We start from the raw sequence: 20,333 nt of genomic DNA, 5'->3' as shown, positions 1-20,333 counted from the left end.
GTGATTCTGTAATAAACTCTTCACCAAATTCAGTCACATTTGCTGGAATACTAGCTGTCATTAAGTTCCTAAAACTTTTTGAAAATAAATTACAAGACAGAGGGACAGTGAACACATCTTATACTACTGCAGGGGAGAGAAGCTACATTCTATACTTCCTCAGCAGCAACAGCCAGATCCCTAATTAGGGTACAGGTTTATTAGGATGCTTTTATCAGCCCTTGCATAGCTGCAAACTGGAATTATAGACACGTTTATTTGCCTGACTAGTGAGCTTCTCCTGTCTTCAAAAAAACGATCCTCTGTCCTGTATTGCAGCAGTGGGTATTGGAGGGATGTGGGATTGTAGCAGAGGGAAGCAGCTCAGTGAGAGGACTCTGGAAGACAGTGGAAGCAGAAAGGTGAAAGGTGCACAAGCAGTGATACTGCTGGCATATGAGGAGCTGAGGTTACCTCAGGACACTACTTCATGTATAAATCAAGCTTTAGACATTCTAACAACTCATAGGGTGAATTGTCTGATGAACAGAGTTAGAACTATTACAGCACTGAATGCTGTTTATATATTACAGAGCACTCTTCTATGCCCTGTAGAAGCAGAGTAGAGAGCATTACCATGATGCAGTGCCCAGGCTACTCCATTCTTCTTCTATAAGAAGCAATTCATCCACATGGAGTACCATATTACAGTAGCTATTCTTCTTCCAGGCTGGTGCATCACTACATAATGCTGCCTCATTCTTCAAATATTCTCTCTTTGCACACAGATTTAGGAGTCAGCTTGCATTTGCCAAAGATTCAGCAGGAGCATGGACAGAAAACTTGGAGAGCAAATGGACTATCCCAGAGAGGAAAGAGTCAATCCTGTGTATTCGTTAGGAGTGGAGTAGAACACCTGAAGGCATCTGCTCTTATTTTGTTATTGTTTTTGTTGTTGTTGTTGTTGTTGTTGTTGCTATTATAATGACATTAACCTTCAGTTTCACTGTTGCTTTCCTTTATCAGAGGATTATACAGGAAAATAATGTGGGAACTAACTGCTCAGTCACTGTTGTTGAAGTTATTGGACCCAAGGCTGTTTTTTTTTTTTTTTTTTTTTTTTTTTTTTTTGTTAGCCCAGCAAAGCACTGGATGGAGATAAGGTTTTGTATGCTCCAGAACAGATGCTGAGTCATGAACCTAAGTCTGAGAAAGCTGATAGCAAGGCAGGCAGGTTAGTTGAATTTAATAGCAGCTGTCAGTCTCTGAAAGCAACAGAAGTCTCTGAGAATAATGTTTACTCAGACAAGATGGAAGTCTGAGTAGCATTACGTGGACAGCACACCTAGTACATGCATATTCTTTTGTTTGTTTGTTTAGGTACTATTTGAGAATAGGCGTGTAACAGTAAACAAAGACTGTATCTACCTACTTGCTACCATCCACGAAAATAACCCACTCCAGCCTTTCTGTTTTATTGAAACATTTTGTGAGTTTAAAGCTAAGACACTCTCCATCATATTTGAAAAATCATGACAGTCAGGTGAAGTCCCCAGTGACTGGAAAAATTGAAACATCACTTCCATTTTTAAAAAGGGTAGAAAGGAAAATCTGGGGAACTACAGACTGTTGAGCTTCACCTCTGTGCCTGGAAAGATCACGGAACAGATCCTCCTGGAGCAATGTTAAGGCACATGCAGGACAAGGAGGTGATCTGAGACAGCCAGCATGGCTTCACCAAGAGTAAATCATGCCTGACTAATTTGGTGGCTTTCTATGGTGCTGCATCAGTCAACAAGGGAAGACCGACTGATGTCATCTACCTGGACTTCTGTAAGGCCTTGGACACAGTTCTATATGACATCCTAATCTCTAAATCAGGAAGATACGGATTTGAAGGGTGGACAAGGAATTGGCTCGATGGCCACACCCAGAGAGTAGTGGTCAATGGTTCTATCTCCACGTGGAGGCCAGTGAAGAGTGGTGTCCCTCAGGGGTCTGTCTTGGGACGGGTGCTTTTCAATATCTTCATCAATGCCATAGATGATGGGATTGAGTGCACCCTCAGCAAGTTTGCAGATGAGACCAAGCTGAGTGGTGCAGTTAATACCAAAGAAGGGATGCCATCCAAAGGGACTTGGAGAGGCTGGAGAAGTGGGCTCATGTGAACCTAATGAGGTTCAACAAGTCCAAATGTAAGGTGCTGCATCTGGGTCCGGGCAATCCCAGCCAGAAGTAGACTGCGAGAAGAACTCATTGAGAGCAGCCCTGCAGAGAAGGACATGGGAGTTCTGGTGGATGAAAGGCTCGACATGAGCCAGCAGTGTGCGCTTGCAGCCCAGAAGGCCAACTGCGTCCTGGGCTGCATCAAAAGAGGTGTGACCAGCAGGAGGAGGGAGGTGATTGTCCCCCTCTACTCTACCCTCGTGAGTCCCCACCTGAAGTATTGCGTCCAGGTTTGGGGCCCCCAGCACAAGAAAGATGTGGATCTGTTAGAATGAGTCCAGAGGAGGGCTACAAAGATGATGAGAGGGCTGGAGCACCTCTCCTATGAAAAAAGGCTGGTATAGCTGGCACTGTTCAGCCTGGAGAAGAGAAGGCTTCGGGGAGACCTCACTGTGGCCTTTCAATACTTAAAGGGGTCTTATAGAAAAGATGGAGAAGGACTCTTTACTTGGGTAGATAATGATAGGACCAGGGGGAATGGTCTTAAACTAAGAGAGGATAGATTTAGAGTAGACATTAGGAGGAAACTCTTCACTGTAAGGGTAGTGAGGCACTGGAACAGGTTTGCAAGAGAAGTTGTGGATGCCCCATCCCTGGAGGTGTTCAAGACCAGGCTGGATGGGGCCTTGGCCAACCTGATCTAGTGGGAGGCATCCTTGCCCGTGGCAGGGGGGTGGAGTTAGATGATCTTTAAGGTCGCTTCTAACCCGAGCCATTCTATGATTTTATGATTAATTTATTTTTGTTGTGATTTCAGAAACTGACTGTTAATAACTTGAGGCAAGAAAGTCAACTAAAAAGAGCACAAAAGCATGCATTTGTTAGAGATATCAATTAATATTAAGCATGATGATGATTATATGGAAGTATTAATTGAATGTACAGAGCATATTTTCAGCCATTTGAGGTCGCGGCTGATTCTCAATGTCCAATCTGACTCTAGAGCCAATTACTTTCTCATCTTTACATTGGTCTGGAGCTTAACTCCTGGATAGCATCCCAGTGTGCTAGCAGGATTTCTTTTAGCAGGAGGATTTCTGGGAATGCCTTTGAGTGTCCTTTACTAGGGGACTGTGTTTCAAGGCAGGAATTGAATTTTACTTCAATATACTTATAATTGTTCTCTGTAGGTTATTTGCACATTGACATAATAGTAACACTCAGATAGTCTTGAGCCACAGAAAATAGAAAAAGACCTTAATAACAATCACCTAAAAATGGTCTAGTTGTGAAGAGAAATATAGCAGTCCCATTTAAATTATTCTGGAATAACTTTAAGGATTGTTTCACGAAACACGATAATCAATCCAGAGATACACAATCAAAAATACTGTTGCTTAGGCATTTTTCTGTGGATCAGACAAAGAGCTGAGAGCTAAGAGATTATTTTTTTCTTGTTTTATTTTTATTTTTTAAATAATATTTGGAAATGCCTATACATGTACTTTTGGCATTTGGAGCACTTTGCCATTCCTGACTGGAAGTAACTTCTTTTGTAATGTTTGCCTGAGCTTTATGGGACTTGTATTTTGGATGTATGTCCACATTTTCCACTCTGGGATAGAAATTCAACCTTCACACTGCCTCTCAGAATGGAGAAGAGTCCTAAGATGCCCCCTGGCTCTTCAGCAGAGATCAAGAGATGCTCACCTGTAGAGGAGAAAGATGAGACAAAACTTCTCATCTAACCCTAGGCATAAGCTTTAATAGCAGCAGAATCTTTGAGGTACATGTAATATCTGATGTGTTTATTTATATGTATATGTATATGTATTTTTTATTTTTATTTATATATATATTGCACCTATCACCATATTGATAAACACTCTTTGTAACTACCCTGATGGCAGGGGTAAAAACAGGAGCTGGCCTGTTAATACCTCAGCACTTCTATTTCCAATCAATTAAAAAAAAAAAAAAAAAAAAAAGCCACAGGACTTCGCTGCCAGCCTGGCTGGCTGGCTGGTGTTTAATAGTGTCACTCCATCAGGGCTGGAGGGAGACCTATTGTGAATGGCAACAGTTTGCACCGTGACTTCTCCAGCTGTGCTGCAGAACACAGCAGGTGTCACAGACAGGCAGTGGGCTGTGACGGCCCAGACCTGTTACCAGCCAAAACGTCTCAGTAGCAGGGAGCATCTATTAGGAGAGAGCAAGCTAACTTTGCGCACAATGCACTCGATTTCTGTGCTTAAGGCTCTGTCAGTGAACCTTCTGGATTCTTCCTATGTTTCAGTAGATCACCAGACAGAAATAAATGTCAGTTATAAACATGTCATGTCAGTTTTGGTGTGTGCGTGCGTGTGTGTTTACAATGGATAAAGGGAAGAGAGAATGGAAGAAGACATCATACATTTCCAGTTCTGCAGACAACAGTTTTGACCACATGCAGTAAGTCACTGGACCTTTTCAGTAATCTTATCTACCTTATGTCTCATCTTCTATGTGTATAGACCTGTTTTTCCTCACTCTTTTAAAAGACTAAATACTATTTTATTTTAAACACACTCTACACTAAATAGAATGCGCTCCACTGTTTCCACTCACCTATAGCAATTTAAAATGAGTAAAATAGGTGAGAAAAGCCAAAGTATGCACACAATAGCCTAGAGAATATAAAATGATTGTGAAGATACTAAGAATCTGACATGCAGTCATCGGACACCTTTTGAAATCGTTACATTTACAGTCTTCTCTAAAAACAAAGAAAGTCAATGGATATGATTCAGTAGGCATTATATAAATGGCATTTCTTCAGGTACTGCCCAGTGTAAGTGTGCACAAAATCTGACCAACAAAAGCATATTCCAGGTTTGATCTAGGCATAAATTACTACTGTATTCAAGGAGACATGTTTCCTGTTTACTCTAAAACCATCAAAGACCATTAAGACTTGAGCACTGTCTCCTTTAGAGCAGATTCTTTTTGTTCCATCTTTGCCATTTTATGTTTCCATAACACTTTACTTTAAATACATTTTGGTCTCCAGAAAAGAATTATTCTTTTTCCTTGAGATCACAGCCTCTCTACTGTGCTGTCTAGCTATCTGTACACTTGGATAGCACCGTTATAATCTAAGTGCCATAAAGGGACAACTAAACTGGAAGTGCAAATTACACTTTCCATGGCAATACTCCTTTGAGAAGCAGTCTTTTGTATTGCTAATCAGGTTTCTTAAGGCTTAGAGAATGCACTTAAATCAGTTCACATACCTTTAAAGTGCAGTTATACATGAACAGTTACCCAAAGATCCAGATGCAGTCAAGTAGGTGTGACCCATATGCTGGAAGTTTGTACAGAGCACACCATCATTGTATGCCAACTCATTGGCAGCTATGACCTGGAAAATGGAGACATGGTGGATGAATTGGCTGGCCAACACCAGCGGTATGAAGAAAGTCTCTTTTCTTCCTTACAGGTCTGCATTTTGTCTGTGGTGAAACTAGTATAGCAGGTTAAAGAGAGAGAATAAGTCTTTTCCCCCATCTCTACAAACCACTGTCTCAGCTATTAGAAGTAAGCATTCCTGTGCCCAAAAGGAAGGATATAGTGGGTATACACCACAGGCCACCCTCTAGTTTTATCTGCAGGACCACAGGGAGGACATGAGGAAGTGGGATGGAAAATCTACCTTGACATTAGAGGCAAGGGTACCTGAGCTGCAAGGAAAAACAATGGGAAAAAGGGGGTCCTTCCAGAGAAATGGTTGTTCCAGTTTCCAATTTGCAGTTCTCCAGACAGAGTAGATGGGTTGATCTTACTTCTGACTTTAATGAAAGGACATTTCATTCACATTTACAAAAAGCGAGTAATGAATTTGAATGCAATGACCAGGACTAGAGGGGCCCTGCCTGCAGCCAGGTGGAGGAAAGATTTATTGGACTGTGTGGATTTGATGGCCAAGCACACCAAACCCACAGGAGTATAAGGCTCTATTGGACACTGATGCACAGTGTACCCTAATGCCATCAAGCTATAAAGGGACAGAACCCATCTGTATGTACGAAGTGACAGGGGGATCCTAATAGCTAACTGTATTAGAGGCTGAAGTGAGCCTACCTGGAAAGGAACGCCAAAAATACCCTATTGTGACTGGCTCAGAGGCTCTGAGCATCCTTGGCATAGACGGCCTCAGGAGAGGGTACTTACAAAAACCTAAACAGCTACCAGTGGGCTTTTGGAACAGTTGCCTTGGAAACAGAGATGACCAAACAGCTTTCTACCTTGCTGTGGGGAGGACCTTTCTGTTGTGGGATTGCTGAGGGTTTAAGAACAGCAGCTGCCAATTGCTACAACAGTGCACTGGTGGCAGTATCACACCAACCGACATTCTCTGATTCCCATTCGTAAGCTAGTTCATCAGCTGGAGAGCCAAGGAGTGATCAGCAAAACTTGCTCACACTGTAATAGTCCCTTATGGCCCATGTGAAAGTCTAATGGAGAGTGAAGACTAACAGTGGACCATTGTGGCCTGAATGAAGTCACACCACCACTGAGTGCTGCCGTGCTGGACATGTGAGAACTTCAATATGAACTGGAATTAAAGGCAGCCAAGTGGTATGTCACAACTTTGCAGATGACACCAAGTTAGGTGCGTGTGTCGATCTGCTCGAGGGAAGGAAGGCTCTGCAGGAGGATCTGGATAGGCTGGACTGATGGGCTGAGGTCAACTGTATGAAGTTCAACAAGGCCAAGTGCCGGGTCCTGCACCTGGGGCGCAACAACCCCGAGCAGCGCTACAGGCTGGGAGATGAGTGGTTGGAAAGCTGCCTGGCCGAGAAGGACCTGGGAGTACTGGTTGATAGTCGGCTGAATATGAGCCAGCAGTGTGCTCAGGTGGCCAAGAAGGCCAACAGCATCCTGGCTTGTATAAGAAGCAGCGTGGCCAGCAGGTCTAGGGAGGTGATTGTCCCCCTGTACTCGGCTCTGGTGAGGCCACACCTCGAGTACTGTGTTCAGTTTTGGGCCCCTCGCTACAAGAAGGACATGGAGGTGCTCGAGAGAGTCCAGAGAAGGGCAACGAAGCTGGTGAGGGGTCTGGAGAACAAGTCTTACGAGGAGCGGCTGAGGGAACTGGGGTTGTTTAGCCTGGAGAAGAGGAGGCTCAGGGGAGACCTCATCGCTCTCTATAGGTACCTTAAAGGAGGCTGTAGAGAGGTGGGGGTTGGTCTATTCTCCCACGTGCCTGGTGGCAGGACGAGGGGGAATAGGCTAAAGTTGCGCCAGGGGAGGTTTAGGTTGGATATTAGGAAGAACTTCTTTACTGAAAGGGTTGTTGGGCATTGGAATGGGCTGCCCAGGGAAGTGGTTGAGTCGCCATCCCTGGAGGTTTTTAAAAGACGTTTAGATGTAGTTCTTAGTGATATGGTTTAGTGGAGGTCTTGTTAGTGTTAGGACAGAGGTTGGACTAGATGATCTTGGAGGTCTCTTCCAACCTAGACGATTCTGTGATTCTGATTCTGTGAACTGTTGCTAATGCATTTTTCTCCATCCCTTTGGCAGCAGTGCACAGGCCACAGTTTGTTTTCACTTGGAGGGGCATCCAGTACACCTAGAACCGAGTGCCCCAGGGGTGCAGACACAGTCCTACTATTTGCTATGGACTGATCCAGTTTGCACTGGAACAGGGGGAAATTCCTGAACACCTGCAATACATCGATGGCATCATCATGTGGGGCAACAGAAGTTGGGCAACATCTATGGAGCTGAAGAAGTTTTTGAGAAAAGGAAGAAAATAGTCCAAAATCTTCTTGGTGCATAATGTGGAAGGATGGGTAAGTCCAATGTGTACCTCAAGGAGATTTAATTTTGGGTGAGAATAGCCAAGGATTTGACTTGTGTGATGCTAATTGGTATATAATGCTCTATTTCATGACTACTAAGGTTGCTATATGTCACATAGTGGTACTACAGAAAGAATCACACAGATTAATGAAGAATGAATTTTGATGGAATTGAGCATGGTGCAGTGGAGAGAAAAGAGGAGAAGTGCGGCAATGATGGAACTAGAGCTGGCATCAGCATGCAAGAATCCAACACCACACAGCATCTCTTCTACCCCAAAGAACTGCTATGAAAGATGGAGCCCAAGTCGTGGACTAAATCAACTCACTGGACATTTGAGAGGGATGGCCCATAGCCTATATGATATCTGTGTGTATATATCAAAAGGCAAGAGAGGTGGTGATTAATTTGGATGTAATAGAAAGTATGGGCATGATGTAAATGGTATGGAATAAGGGGTGGATATTGTCCTGGTTTTGGCCGGGATAAAGTTAATTTTCTTCATAGTGGCTGGTATGGTGCTCTGCTTTGGATTTAGGATGAGAATAATGCTGATAACATGCTGATGTTTCAGTTGTTGCAGACCAGTGCTTAAGTCAAAGACTTTTCAGTTTCTCATGCTGTGCTGCCAGCAAGGAAGCTGGAGGGGGGAACAAGAAGCTGGGAGGGGACACAGCCAGCACAGCTGACCCGAAGTGACCAGAGGGATATCCCATACCAATATGACATCATGCGGAACAATAAGAACTGGAAGGATTGGCTGGGGTTCAGGGGTATGGGCTTGTGATGGTTTTGCTCAGGTAGGGAGCTGCGCACCACCACAACCACTCTCTCACTCCCCCTCCTCAAACAGAAAGGGGGAGAAAATAAAATGAAAAGGGATCAAGGGTTGAGATAAGGACAGGGAGATCGCTCAACAGTTATCGTCATGGGCAAAACAGACTCAGCATAGGAAGGTTAGAAAAATTTATTGCCTATTACTAACAAGCTAGAGAAGTGAGAAAAGAAAGAAACCAAAAATGCCTTTCCCTCATCCACTCTCTTCCACCAAGCCGTAAAGGAAAACAGGGAATGGGTGTTGCGGTCTGTGCATCTCTAACGCTTCTCTTCTACCACTCCTTCTCAGTCACTCCCTGTCCCTGCTCCACACAGGGTCCTTCCCACGGGACGCCGTCCTTCCCAAACTGGGCTTGCGGGGGCTGCCCACAGGCTGCAGCTCTTCAAGAACTGCTCCCACATGGCTCCGTACCACGGGGTCCATCCATCCCCCAGGAGCAAACTGCTCCAGCACGGGTCCCCCACGGGTGGGCGGCAGCTCCCCCCAGACCCCCTGCTCCTGCGGGGGCTCCTGTCCACGGGCTGCAGCTCCGGCCCGGGGCCTGCTCCTGCGGGGGCTCTCCATGGGCCGCAGCCTCCTCCAGGCCACATCCACCTGCTCCACCGGGGGCTCCTCCACGGGGGGGCTGCAGCGTGGAGATCTGCTCCGTGTGGGACCCATGGGCTGCAGGGGGACAGCCTGCTCCACCATGGGCCCCTCCCTGCACAGGCCACAGGGGAACTGCTGCTGCCTGCCTGGAGCACCTCCTGCCCTCCTGCTGCATTCACCTGGGTGGCTGCAGGGCTGGTTCTCACTCCTCTCTCTCCCAGCTGCTGTTGCTCAGCATTTTTTTTTTCATAAGTCTGCTCTCACAGAGGTGCAAACAACTTTGTGTATTGGCTCAGCTCTAGGCAGCAGAGGGTCCCTTTGGAGCCAGCTGAAACTGCCCCTTATCTAACATGGGGCAGCATCTGGATTCTTCTCATAGAGGCCACTCCATGCAGCCCCCCTCTACCAAAACCTTGCCATGTAAACCCATGAAAGGGCTGGGTGTCAGCTGGCAGGCGGTGAGCAATTGCATTGTGCACCACGTTTTATATATAATATAAATAATATATAGATATTATAATAAGTATGTGTATATATACACATTAATAATTAATAATAATATACATTATTATTATTATCATCATCATTATTATTTTCCTTCATTTTCTGTCCTGTTAAACTGTCTTTATCTCAACCCATAAGTTTAAACCTTTTTTTTTTTTTTTTTGTTCTGATTCTTTCCCCCATCCCACAGTGGGAGGTGTGGGGGTATGTGGGGGTATTCAGTGAATGGCTGCATGATGCTTAGCTGCCTGCCAGGTTAAATCACAACAAATCAGCTCAAATGTCTTTAAGGTTTTGCAATAAGAAAATGGCATAAACATCTACATGACTTAGGGATATATTTGTGTTGAGTTGTAAAAGACAAAAAGAGGATAAGAATGCATAAACCAAGTACAGAAAGGTAAGGCTCACCAGTCTGCTGTTAAAGGACGCAGGAGAAAGCACAGCTAACTATTGTCAGTGTAAGCAGATCTTCAATATAGTGCAAGATTTTTTCATGGTCAGTTATTGATAATCATTTATATGCTTACATTTTTGCTGTAGTATGTGATCAAAAGGCATCCGTTTTCCAATAAGTACTGACAGTCATTTAAAATTATCTAATCAATAGTACAGTACTACTATAAGCAGGATTCAGCAAAATAGGGCTTCTTGCATCTGTGCTATGGAAAAGAACACACATCAGCAAAATATTGACTGTCATAGAATTCTCAAATACACACAAGCTCCAACAGTGTTTGAAGGCTGAGTCTGAAATTATAGAATAAAAATAACAAAATACATTACGGAAAAGGAGATTTTTATTTTTTTTTCTAATTTCTTTTGTAAGGGTGGGGTTTTGTGTTTGCTTCTGCGACGTGGCTGGTAAAGGGATAGAATTTTTTTCTTGATTGATTTAAGAGCCTTTAAAGCATAGTGTAGGGTTTTTGCAATTTTGACAGATTTCTACAAGCTATTTTTTCTTTTTATTTTAAGCTTTGAATTTTATATAGAGGTTAATTCTAGCCCTCACAGGATAAGTTTTGCTCTCTTGTGAACCACCTTAAGCATTTTATAGTAATTAGGATAATGGCCACCCCCTCCAGCCACTAAATCCCAGGCCCCTGTTGCTTGGCTGCTGTGGCCCAACCTGGCTCCTGGAGTCCTACTGTCTTGCCCAGGCCAGTGGATGTGGCTGCATCTTTTCCCTCAGCCAGCAGTGAAGCTGAGCAGCTCTCCCAGAGACTTTCACCTCCCTTGACCTGCTGGCAACAGTTCCCCAGTGCAGCCAAGAACACTGTTAGAGTTCTTTGCAGCAAGGGCACATTGCTAGTCCATGTTCTAGTTGGTGTCAACAAGGAGCCCTGGCTCATTTTCTGCAAAACTCCTTTGCAACTGGGCAGCCCCAGCATGTCCTGGTGCCTGGGGCTGTTCCTCCCCAGGTGCAGAGATCTGCCTTTCCCCTCACTGAACTCCATGCTGTTCCCGTCTGGGCAGGGCACAACCTTGGCTTGCTGCAGAGAGAAGCAGCACCAGGCCATGACTGCGCACTGGGGGTATCTGGGCACTGCCAGTGCCAGGATGTGCCTAGCAGGGGAGGCTGGCAGAAGGGCAGAACCCCAAGCCCCCCCGAGGCAAAAGAGGGATGATGAGCAGGAGCCTAGGCCAGGGGCGATGGGGGTGGGGCACAGGCTGGCCTTCTGGTAATCTCACAGGCATCTGGGGCTACCACAATGCCACTGTCCACTGCAGCCACCACATCACTTGCAGACCTGCAGCTGGGCAGCATGCACTTTCAGGAGGAGCAGAGCAGTGGTGCTGGGCACCTGGGGAAAAGAAGCACCAAGACAAACACCTCAGCCCTCCTGGCAAAGAGCGGCATTACCCTTTCCCACCAGACCAACCCCATCAGACTCTGAGTGCAGCAGGCACATGAGAAGGCTGTGGGCACAGCAGCAGGAAGAGAGGGGAATGGCAGCAGGGGTGGGGATAGCAGTGACCAATGTATTATTGGCAACACTAAGACTTTTTCTTGTAATTTTATTGCTTTGCTACTCTGTGTGATAGTGAGACACTGAGGACCTCTCTGTGTCCTGGGGTGCCGGCATGTGCCCCAGCAGCTGGCTTGGCCCTGGTCTCGCCAGCTCCTGGGCTGTTGTCCCAGTGCCACCAGCAGCGTGGCCTCTTGGGGCGTGGTGCTGAGGCCTGGGAGGTGAGGGCCTTCCTCTTTGGGGCTCACCGGGCCCCCCAATGTGAATGGTCCCTGCCCCAGCTGGAAGTGGAGGGACCTGCCACAGGTTGCTCTGGCTGCTCCTGGGGTGCTTCTTGGTCGCAGGGCACAGGAACCCCCATGTTGTTTTCCTCGGGGCTACTGAAGGGCTCTGGGCTGGGGGCAGGAGCCATGGCTGGGGAGGCAGCTGGGCTGGGGGCAGCTGCAGGGCTGGCATCCTGTTCCCCAGCAGCACGGGCGGTGTCCAGGCCCAGCAAATGCCAGGCCTCTCTGCTGCACCACTGCACAGTGCTGACGATGAGGCATCGCACAAAGCTGGCAGCCTGGCTTTGCAGGACTGTGTGCAGCAGCATGGTCAGAGCCCCCTGGTCCAGGCCAAAGAGGTGCAGGCTGGAGATGACAAGGCACTGCGGAGGCTGCCCTGCCATTAGCCCCCAGGAGCTGCCCCAGCTCCTGGCACAGCCAGGGCAGCAGGGGCCGGAGCACAGCTGGGTGCAGGCGGAAGAGGGACACCCAGGTGGAGGGGTGGAGGCTGCCCACAGGAGCCGTGGGTACCTGTGGTTCAGAGGCATCTGGCTGCTGGGGGCTGGGGGTGTCCAGGTGTGCAGGAGCTCTCTCTTCCTGGTGGGTGATGACAGATGCTACTGTGGGTGGTCTTACAACGAGCTCTTCGAAGCAGTCATCCACCAGCACTGAGTGCAAGATGGACTGTACCATTTTCTTGCATCGGGGGCACTTGGGCTGTCTCTCAATACACAGCTTGATGCAGCCAAAGCAGAACTGGTGGAGGCATGGCACCACATAGCTGGTGTTGTTGCAGGTGTCCAGACAAATGGGGCAGCAACCGTCCAGCTCAGAGTCCATGCTCTCCATCTGCTGTGGTGAGCAGGACAGAGCAGGGGATGATGGGCTGCTCCTCCTCACTGGCACTGCAGCAGCAGCAGTCACACTGGAAAAAGAAGAGAGGCCATGGTCACTCACTGACCCTGGGAGGGGAAGAACAAGTGTTCGGGTCCCTCAGGAAGCAAACCCTCCCAGCTGCCCCAGAAGAGGTCGCCCCCCCACTGCTCACGTCTGCTGCTGCCGAGCACACCTCCTGGGTGCCCCGGCTGCCTGAGCCAGGCAGGACTGGGGAAGAAGCTGCGATGGCTCTGGGAAGGGCACTGAGAGCTGCTGTCAGCAACTCCCAGAGCACGACACCAGCACCAAGGCTATCCTTGCTCCTCACTCTGGACCTCGTGTAAATGCTCAGCCAGAGTGCAGGCACAAGCCAGATAGGTGAGACTGCACCCAGATGTAAGCAGCGAGGGCCATGTGGTCACAAGCCATAGCTCGGGGCTGTCACTGTCCCTCAGTGGTAGACATCACAACAGGCTCTCCTTGCCTATGGCACTCAATCTGGCAGCACTCTGGTCATTGCACAAGTATCTGGGGCTATGCAATGCCACTGTCCACTGCAGCCATCACATCACTTGTGCTCAGCACCAGTGTTTCCAGCCAGAAAGTGAGGCCCTGGACATATCTTCCCAGGCCCCCATCCAGTTGCCCTTGCCATGGTTCACGTCTTCAGGCCAATGCAGCAAGATGGTGCAAGTGTGCCCTTGCCTCAAAGAAAGCCAAGGATCTCCAGGGCTGCAGTAGGCGGGAGGGAACTGAGGGCACCCATCTACCACAGAGGGTTCTGTCCAAGTGGCAGAGAAGAAATGCCAGCACCAAGGCTAGATCCTGAAGAGTGTGCAGAAAACCTGTGCTGGAGGGTGACAGCACAATCACCTTTCTCTTTGCCCTGAGCAAACACCATGGGGCCTGGCCCTCTCTCAGTGCAGGTACCTTGAGAGCATAGGAGCCAGCCCCATGCGGACAAAGCAGTGCACAGAGGTGCTGTGAGAGCAGAGGTCCCAGCCCCATGGTCCCTCTCACCTCAGGGCACTGAGGTGCTACAAGACCACATGTCCTATACCTGTGGCACATGGACCAGGGCACAGGGGTCCTGCACTGGCAGCAGGACAGAACCCATAGCCCCCAAAGCCGGGCAAAGAGGTCCCAAGGGACAGGCCCCAGGCTGATCAAGCGAGGGGAAGGAAGCCCTCAAAGACCAGTGAGCTGGCCAGGCCCACAGGACTTGAATGGCGGCTTAGAAGCCCTGCAAGAGCAGAGGACTGGGTGCCATGGTGCTTGAGTCAGCGAAAAGAGGCCCTGCAAAGCCATAGCACCAGGATCTATGGCACTCACCTGATGGGAAAATCCCTTGAAGGACTGGAGGCCCAGCTATCACGGTGCTCTGCTTTGGGGAAAGAGTGCCTGCAAGAGCAAAAGACCAAGTGCCACAGTGTTCAAGTGAAGAAAAGAGGTCCAGCAAGACCACTCAACTGGTCTCAAGAATGCTCAAACCAGAGCAGAGATGCCCTTCATATCCCTGGGACCATGGCCCATGGTGCTCGAATTAGGGGAAAGGAACCCGCCGAGAGCAGAGGGTCTGGCTCCATGGCACTGTGCTCTGAGGAAAGATGTCCTCAGACAGCACAGGTCCAAGCCCCAGAGCATCACATCCAGGTCAAGAGGCTGTGCAAGAGCAGTGACTGCTCAAAGAAATTGCAGCCAGCTTCCCCAATGGAGTCACCGGAGGACACAGTCACTTTTCCTGGCAGATTCTTGTGGTCAGTTCTTGCTGGCCCTTGGACTGGGATGGATGTAGTGATCGGGTCCCCGCTTGGATAGGGGGCTGATTGGGACCCAGCAACCCCTGGTCAATGTCCTTTTCTGCAAACATCTTGCAGCTGGGTGGCCCCCAGAATATTCTGGTGCAAAGGGATGTTCCTCCCACGGTGCAGGACTTTGTATTTGACCAATACGTTTACTTAAAAAGAGGCTATTCTTCACAACGCGATAGTTATGTGGGCACTCTTAGCACATTGTTGGATTTGGTGACCTTCAGAGGCCCTTCCAGCCAGTAGGTGCTGTGACTTTATGGCCAGGGAGGTGTATGCATCCTGCTCTCATTCTGTCAGTGCCTGTACATCTTTGTGTGGCATGCACTAACCACTGAGATATCCCCATTGGCTGTCATCAGCCTGCTTTCCAGGTCATGTAATTTCTCCATAAAGTCAGACTTCAGTGCTTTATTTAGTATCTGTAAACAAATTCCTGTCACTGTTATTGTCGTATGTTTTGGGGCTTGCCAAATGTCAGAGTGAAGAACAGGCTGTCTGATCATGACTGTCCCCTAGTGATGCCTGAAGCGAGCCAGCCCAGCCTTTCCTGAGCCTGCAAGGAAATGTGTGGAGACACCTGTAGCAGGAAAATTTCCCAAGAACAGCATGTCCCAGCAAGAGCTCTCCTGAGGGTGGGGCTAAGGATTGTGCTTAAAACACTTTCATGCCATCACAAAGATGTTTCCAGCAGTGACTTTTGACTCTACAACATCAATGGAAAAGTACCACTGTGTTCTCCATTGGTCTCCTGGCAAAAGCTCTTATGTAGCCAGGGATGAGAAACAAAGAGGAAGAGAAGGGACAGTGAAGAGTTTGAGGATGTAAATAGCTTCGCTGAGTTTGGAAAGATGCTTTCTCTTTATGGACAGTTCGTCTGTTTCCCAGGAGGAAAAGTAGGCCAGTGTCTGATATACTGTCATGGCTATACTCAACTCTTACTCTGATGGAGTTTGCAACCAGGAAAATATCTTAGCCTGGAAATCCAGGCAGTTCTCATGTATCTAGGTAGAGGTAGCATGTGAGATTGTCTCTTAAATCTATTAAAAGATTTTGAGCATCTGTAGAAAGCCCTGGGCAGGATGTCAGCTCTTTGGCAGTGCTTGTTTAACAGCCCAATATTAATGGTGGGCCAGTACACAAGAGGTTGCATTTATGGCAATGGTGTTGTAAAGACTCTTTCAGGGCAATAACCAAAGTGCTGAAGAAAGATATAGTGTTCTTTTTTTCTTTGTGAAGATGTAATATTCTCCTTTCTGGGTACAGTTTGTGCTGGGATCCACTTGTTCTGAGCAGCCACACAGAGAAGAAAGGCAGGCCACTGCCTCCACAACATTTTAAGAATATGAAGTATATTGGATTTAGTTTGATTTGAATTCATCATTTGAACTCTTCTTAAGATCTGAGCCTTTGAGATGTCCCCATTTGCAAATGGATGTTTCCAATACCCTAATGCAACTGGCACCATGTATGACCTGGCAAGACCCAGGTTAAAGCTGGAATTTTGCAGGGGATATGGCAGCTCCTGCCAGCCCTGAACATTCCCTCAGGAATCAGGACAGCTGCTTTTTGGTCATTCCAGTCACTTTTGTCAAGCTGTGGATGAGGCTGAAGCCAAAGGTTATATGTGTGGATGAATTAAATGGTAATTCCATAACTCTGGTGCTATAGGAAAGTACTTTCACAGGAGGACATTTGGTGCAGAGATGTACAAAAACTGAAACATTCATTTTAGTATGGACAGCAAATTGAGAGGGCAGAAAAACAACTGATAGTTCAGAGATAATGAACTGTGCTCTGAAAAGCAGATAAAGTAGAATAAACAAAATAATCTGATATATTCTTAATAATAATCTGTAGGATTTGCTAGAAGTTCTTCTGAAATGAATCAAAGCACACATTCCCGGGACAGAGTACACTTTGCCCAAAAGGGAGGACTCAGCTTACAAATGTGATGAAAATAAATAAATAATTAAAAAGCACAGAATCATACACTAGCCTCGGTGGTGAAAGGGGAATGAGGGAGCACATTGTGTTCTTAGGAAATGATTAAACAGGCAACTTCAAGCAGAGAACTATAATAAGGTAAACAAACAGTAAAGAAAATTTTGCAGTGGTATGGAGAAGGAGTCTTCAAATGCATCATGTCAAGCAATGAGATAGGTAGCAGTATGCAAGAAAATTGCTGCCACAGAAACTCCAAATCAAGCAAGACTTGCAGATTACAATTGGAAAAGAAGCAGCATGAAGAGTGAGTCAGAAAGACTTTTTAATGCTACTCATGGGGAAACTGATGGCATGGACTTTGAAGAGTATGCTGGGGAGGAGCAATACATAAATCAGTGCTGGAGAGTGTGCCACTAAGGATTAGATGCTCTGCAAGAGGAACAGTGTTGTGAAGACACACATACTTAGCAAAATGGCATGGATAATAAGACCTGATTAAAAAGGGATGTAATTTGAACAGTGTGTGAATGGGAAACACAAAACTCTGCTGAGAATCCCTAGGTGTTGAGAGGCCCCATAGGGATAATACTAATGAGAAAGATGACCATTAGCTGGATTAAACAGCAACTGAGGTATCACAAAAAAGACTTTTGACACAAACAAGGAGTCAGCTTGAAAATAAGTAGGAAAGAAACAGGAACCTTTGTGATGGCAGGGAAGGAAAGCATTAAAGAGAGAAGAAGCTGTCATGTCATTTGGCAGTACCAGAAGTGGAACCTCTGGCACCCTCGATCCTGATGAAGCAGCCTCCCCATCAATGCCACAAGCAGCTGACCCTGAAGCTTGTGGGGCTGCCTGATGGGGTGTGACATGTGGAGCCAGCCCAGGGGGTACTCCCACCTGCATGGGCAGGCACACATTGGAGGGAGCGTCCTGGGAGCACCTAAAGCTCAAATACTGACACTTGCTCCCTGTGCAGACCGGTGTGGAGGATTGGCTCACTGCATGTCCCTTGAACATCTCTGGGTTTGGAGAAGGAGGACAGATGAGGTGTCACTGTGGTGCCAAGAATGTTCAGCTGCACGCCACGGCACAGAGTTAGTGGGGAGGAGTGGAAAGAGTCTTTCTGCCTCGTACTTTAACAGCTAATACCCCTGCCTTGTTGACTCTGTTCCTAAGAGAAGCTATGGTCATGGGGAGACTGGATGAAACACAGAGAGCTGTTTGTTGTTGTTGTTGTTGTTGATGATGATGATGTTTGTTTGTTTTTTAATTCAAATTGACTTCAATTTTTTTTTTTTTTTTTCTTTTCAGCGGAACTCTTCTGAGAAGGAAGACAGGAGTAGTTATGGGATGAAGACAGGGGGCTGCTTAAGGTGGTACTGTTGCTGAGAGATAGGTTTGGCAAAGTACACCCTGCAGTCTTTCAGGAGAACAGTGAAGGCATCCTTGAATGCACTGTTGAGGACAAGAATCTTTGGAGAAGAGAGGAAAATAGAAAAGTAGGCTCCAAGAGCAAGACAAAGGCAGATGCAGATATAGATGTGTTATGTTCGTTTTTAACCTTATAGTTGCCCTGTCAGTGTGGGTCTTTATCTTTTCTGGAATTCTCAGGTTGTCCAGCTGGATACACACTTCATTGACGTTTCCCCTCTGGCTGCACTCATTTACACACTTAAAAATGACTTGAGATTCCTGATGTGCAACAGGTAGTTATGGTTAGAAACCAGAACAGTTGGGTAGATACTTCAGTTCTAGCTGCTCCAGTTCATCACATTGTTCCACTGCTTTTGTTCTGATCTCTGTTCAGGCACAGACCTCTGCCCTGTCTGAAGAAATGTAAGTTTTCCTCAAAGATCCCGTGTTCACCTAGTCCACGTACATGTTCATCTCACTAAGCCAGAAACATAAGGGTCCTAGATATGGAGCAGGGGAACAGCGTGAAGAGGAAGGAGCAGCAGAGATGGAGCTTTATGAACTGATTACAACCTCCATTCCCTATCCCTTTGCCCCAGGTGGCAAGCCAAGGATAACCTATGACACATGCCTTCCTGAAGGTAGCCACAGGACTGCGCACATGGTGCGCTGCTGTTGCTCCATGTGAGACCACAGGCCTGCCCTTTCCCCTAGGAATACCACCACCTCTTTTCCCACATATGTGGTGCTTTAAATGAGCCTGTGTAGAAATATCGTCTCAGAGAAAGAAGAAAACACAGCTTTTCACCACCCGCTGCTGCTCAGGGCCATGACTTCTGTGGTGCACTGGCAGCTGCACACCCATGGGTGCCGGTCCCACAGCAGGGCTGGCCGAGCAGGCTGTGAGTGCCGCTGCTGCTCAGGCTGTGAGTGCTGCCACTGCTTGCAGGCAGAGCTCTCTGCTGCTGGGCTGTGCTCTCCAACAGTCGCTTGGCATTCAGGCTGCACAGGCTGCCCCAACAGGGGTCTGGGGCCTGTTCTGTAAGGGGCATATGCCTGGCATTCTGCACTGAAGAATGTTGTACATTGCATAAAGTCAGTGGCACCATCACAAGCCCAGCAGCTGGCAGTGTGTTTGCTCCCAGAGTGCTGAGACCATCTACAGCCACACCACTGGGCTGGCTGTCAGTGCTGACCCAGTGCAAAGTCTGTGTGAAGAAGAGACAAAATAGATATGTTTCCAGGGAATCACATCCAAACGTACTAGTAAGCTCCCATAAAAAAAGGAATGTCTTGCCAGAAGGATATTGATAATGTGTACTTTAAAACTAAATACAATGTATTAATAAACAGTTTTATCCTACTTCAAGATTTCTGATGTAAACATGGTGTGGATTTTTGTTTGTTGTAAACCACCTTATGATCAGAAACTTCAGAAACTCCCTCCCCTTCCTCCACTGAGTCTTGTTCAGAGACATTCTGTCATTTTCCTTGCCCTTGTGCAAGAGGCTTTAATGTATCCCAGTTCTCACTTCTAAGAAGATATACTCATCTGGATAATATGCAAATTGTAAGGGGAAAGACAGAGAAACAAATGAAGGACTGATGGAGCTGCTGAAAAGCTGTTAGTTCTTCTAACAAACATTTTGAAAGTGATAACTAGAAAATTTTACCTTTACTGATTCCTGTGGCTTAATTGACTCTTTTGAAGCTGAGTCACTTGCTTTGACAGCCCTGTTCTAGTTTTAGTCACTACTTGTCATCATAGAATCACAGAATGGTTTGGGTTGGAAGGGACATTAAAGATCTTCCAGTTCCAACCCCTGCCAGGGATGCCACTCACTAGATCAGGTTGCTCAAAGCCCCATCCAGGCTGGTCTTGAACACCTTCAGAGATGGAGCATCCACAGCTTCTCTGGGCAACCTGTTCCAGTGACTCACCTCCCTCTGAGTGAAGAATTTCCTCCTAACATCTAATCTAAATCCCTTCTCTTTTGGTTTAAAATTGTTCCCCCTTGTCCTATCACCATCTGCCTGTGTAATAAGTTTATCTCTATCTTTTTTAAAAGCCTCTTTTAAGTACTGGGAAGGCTGCAATAAGGTCTCCCTGGTGCCTTCTCTTCTCCAGGATGAA

Source organism: Cygnus olor, chromosome Z (genome assembly GCF_009769625.2).
Source record: "Cygnus olor isolate bCygOlo1 chromosome Z, bCygOlo1.pri.v2, whole genome shotgun sequence".
Taxonomy (NCBI): domain Eukaryota; kingdom Metazoa; phylum Chordata; class Aves; order Anseriformes; family Anatidae; genus Cygnus; species Cygnus olor.
This window is presented reverse-complemented; position numbering follows the sequence as displayed.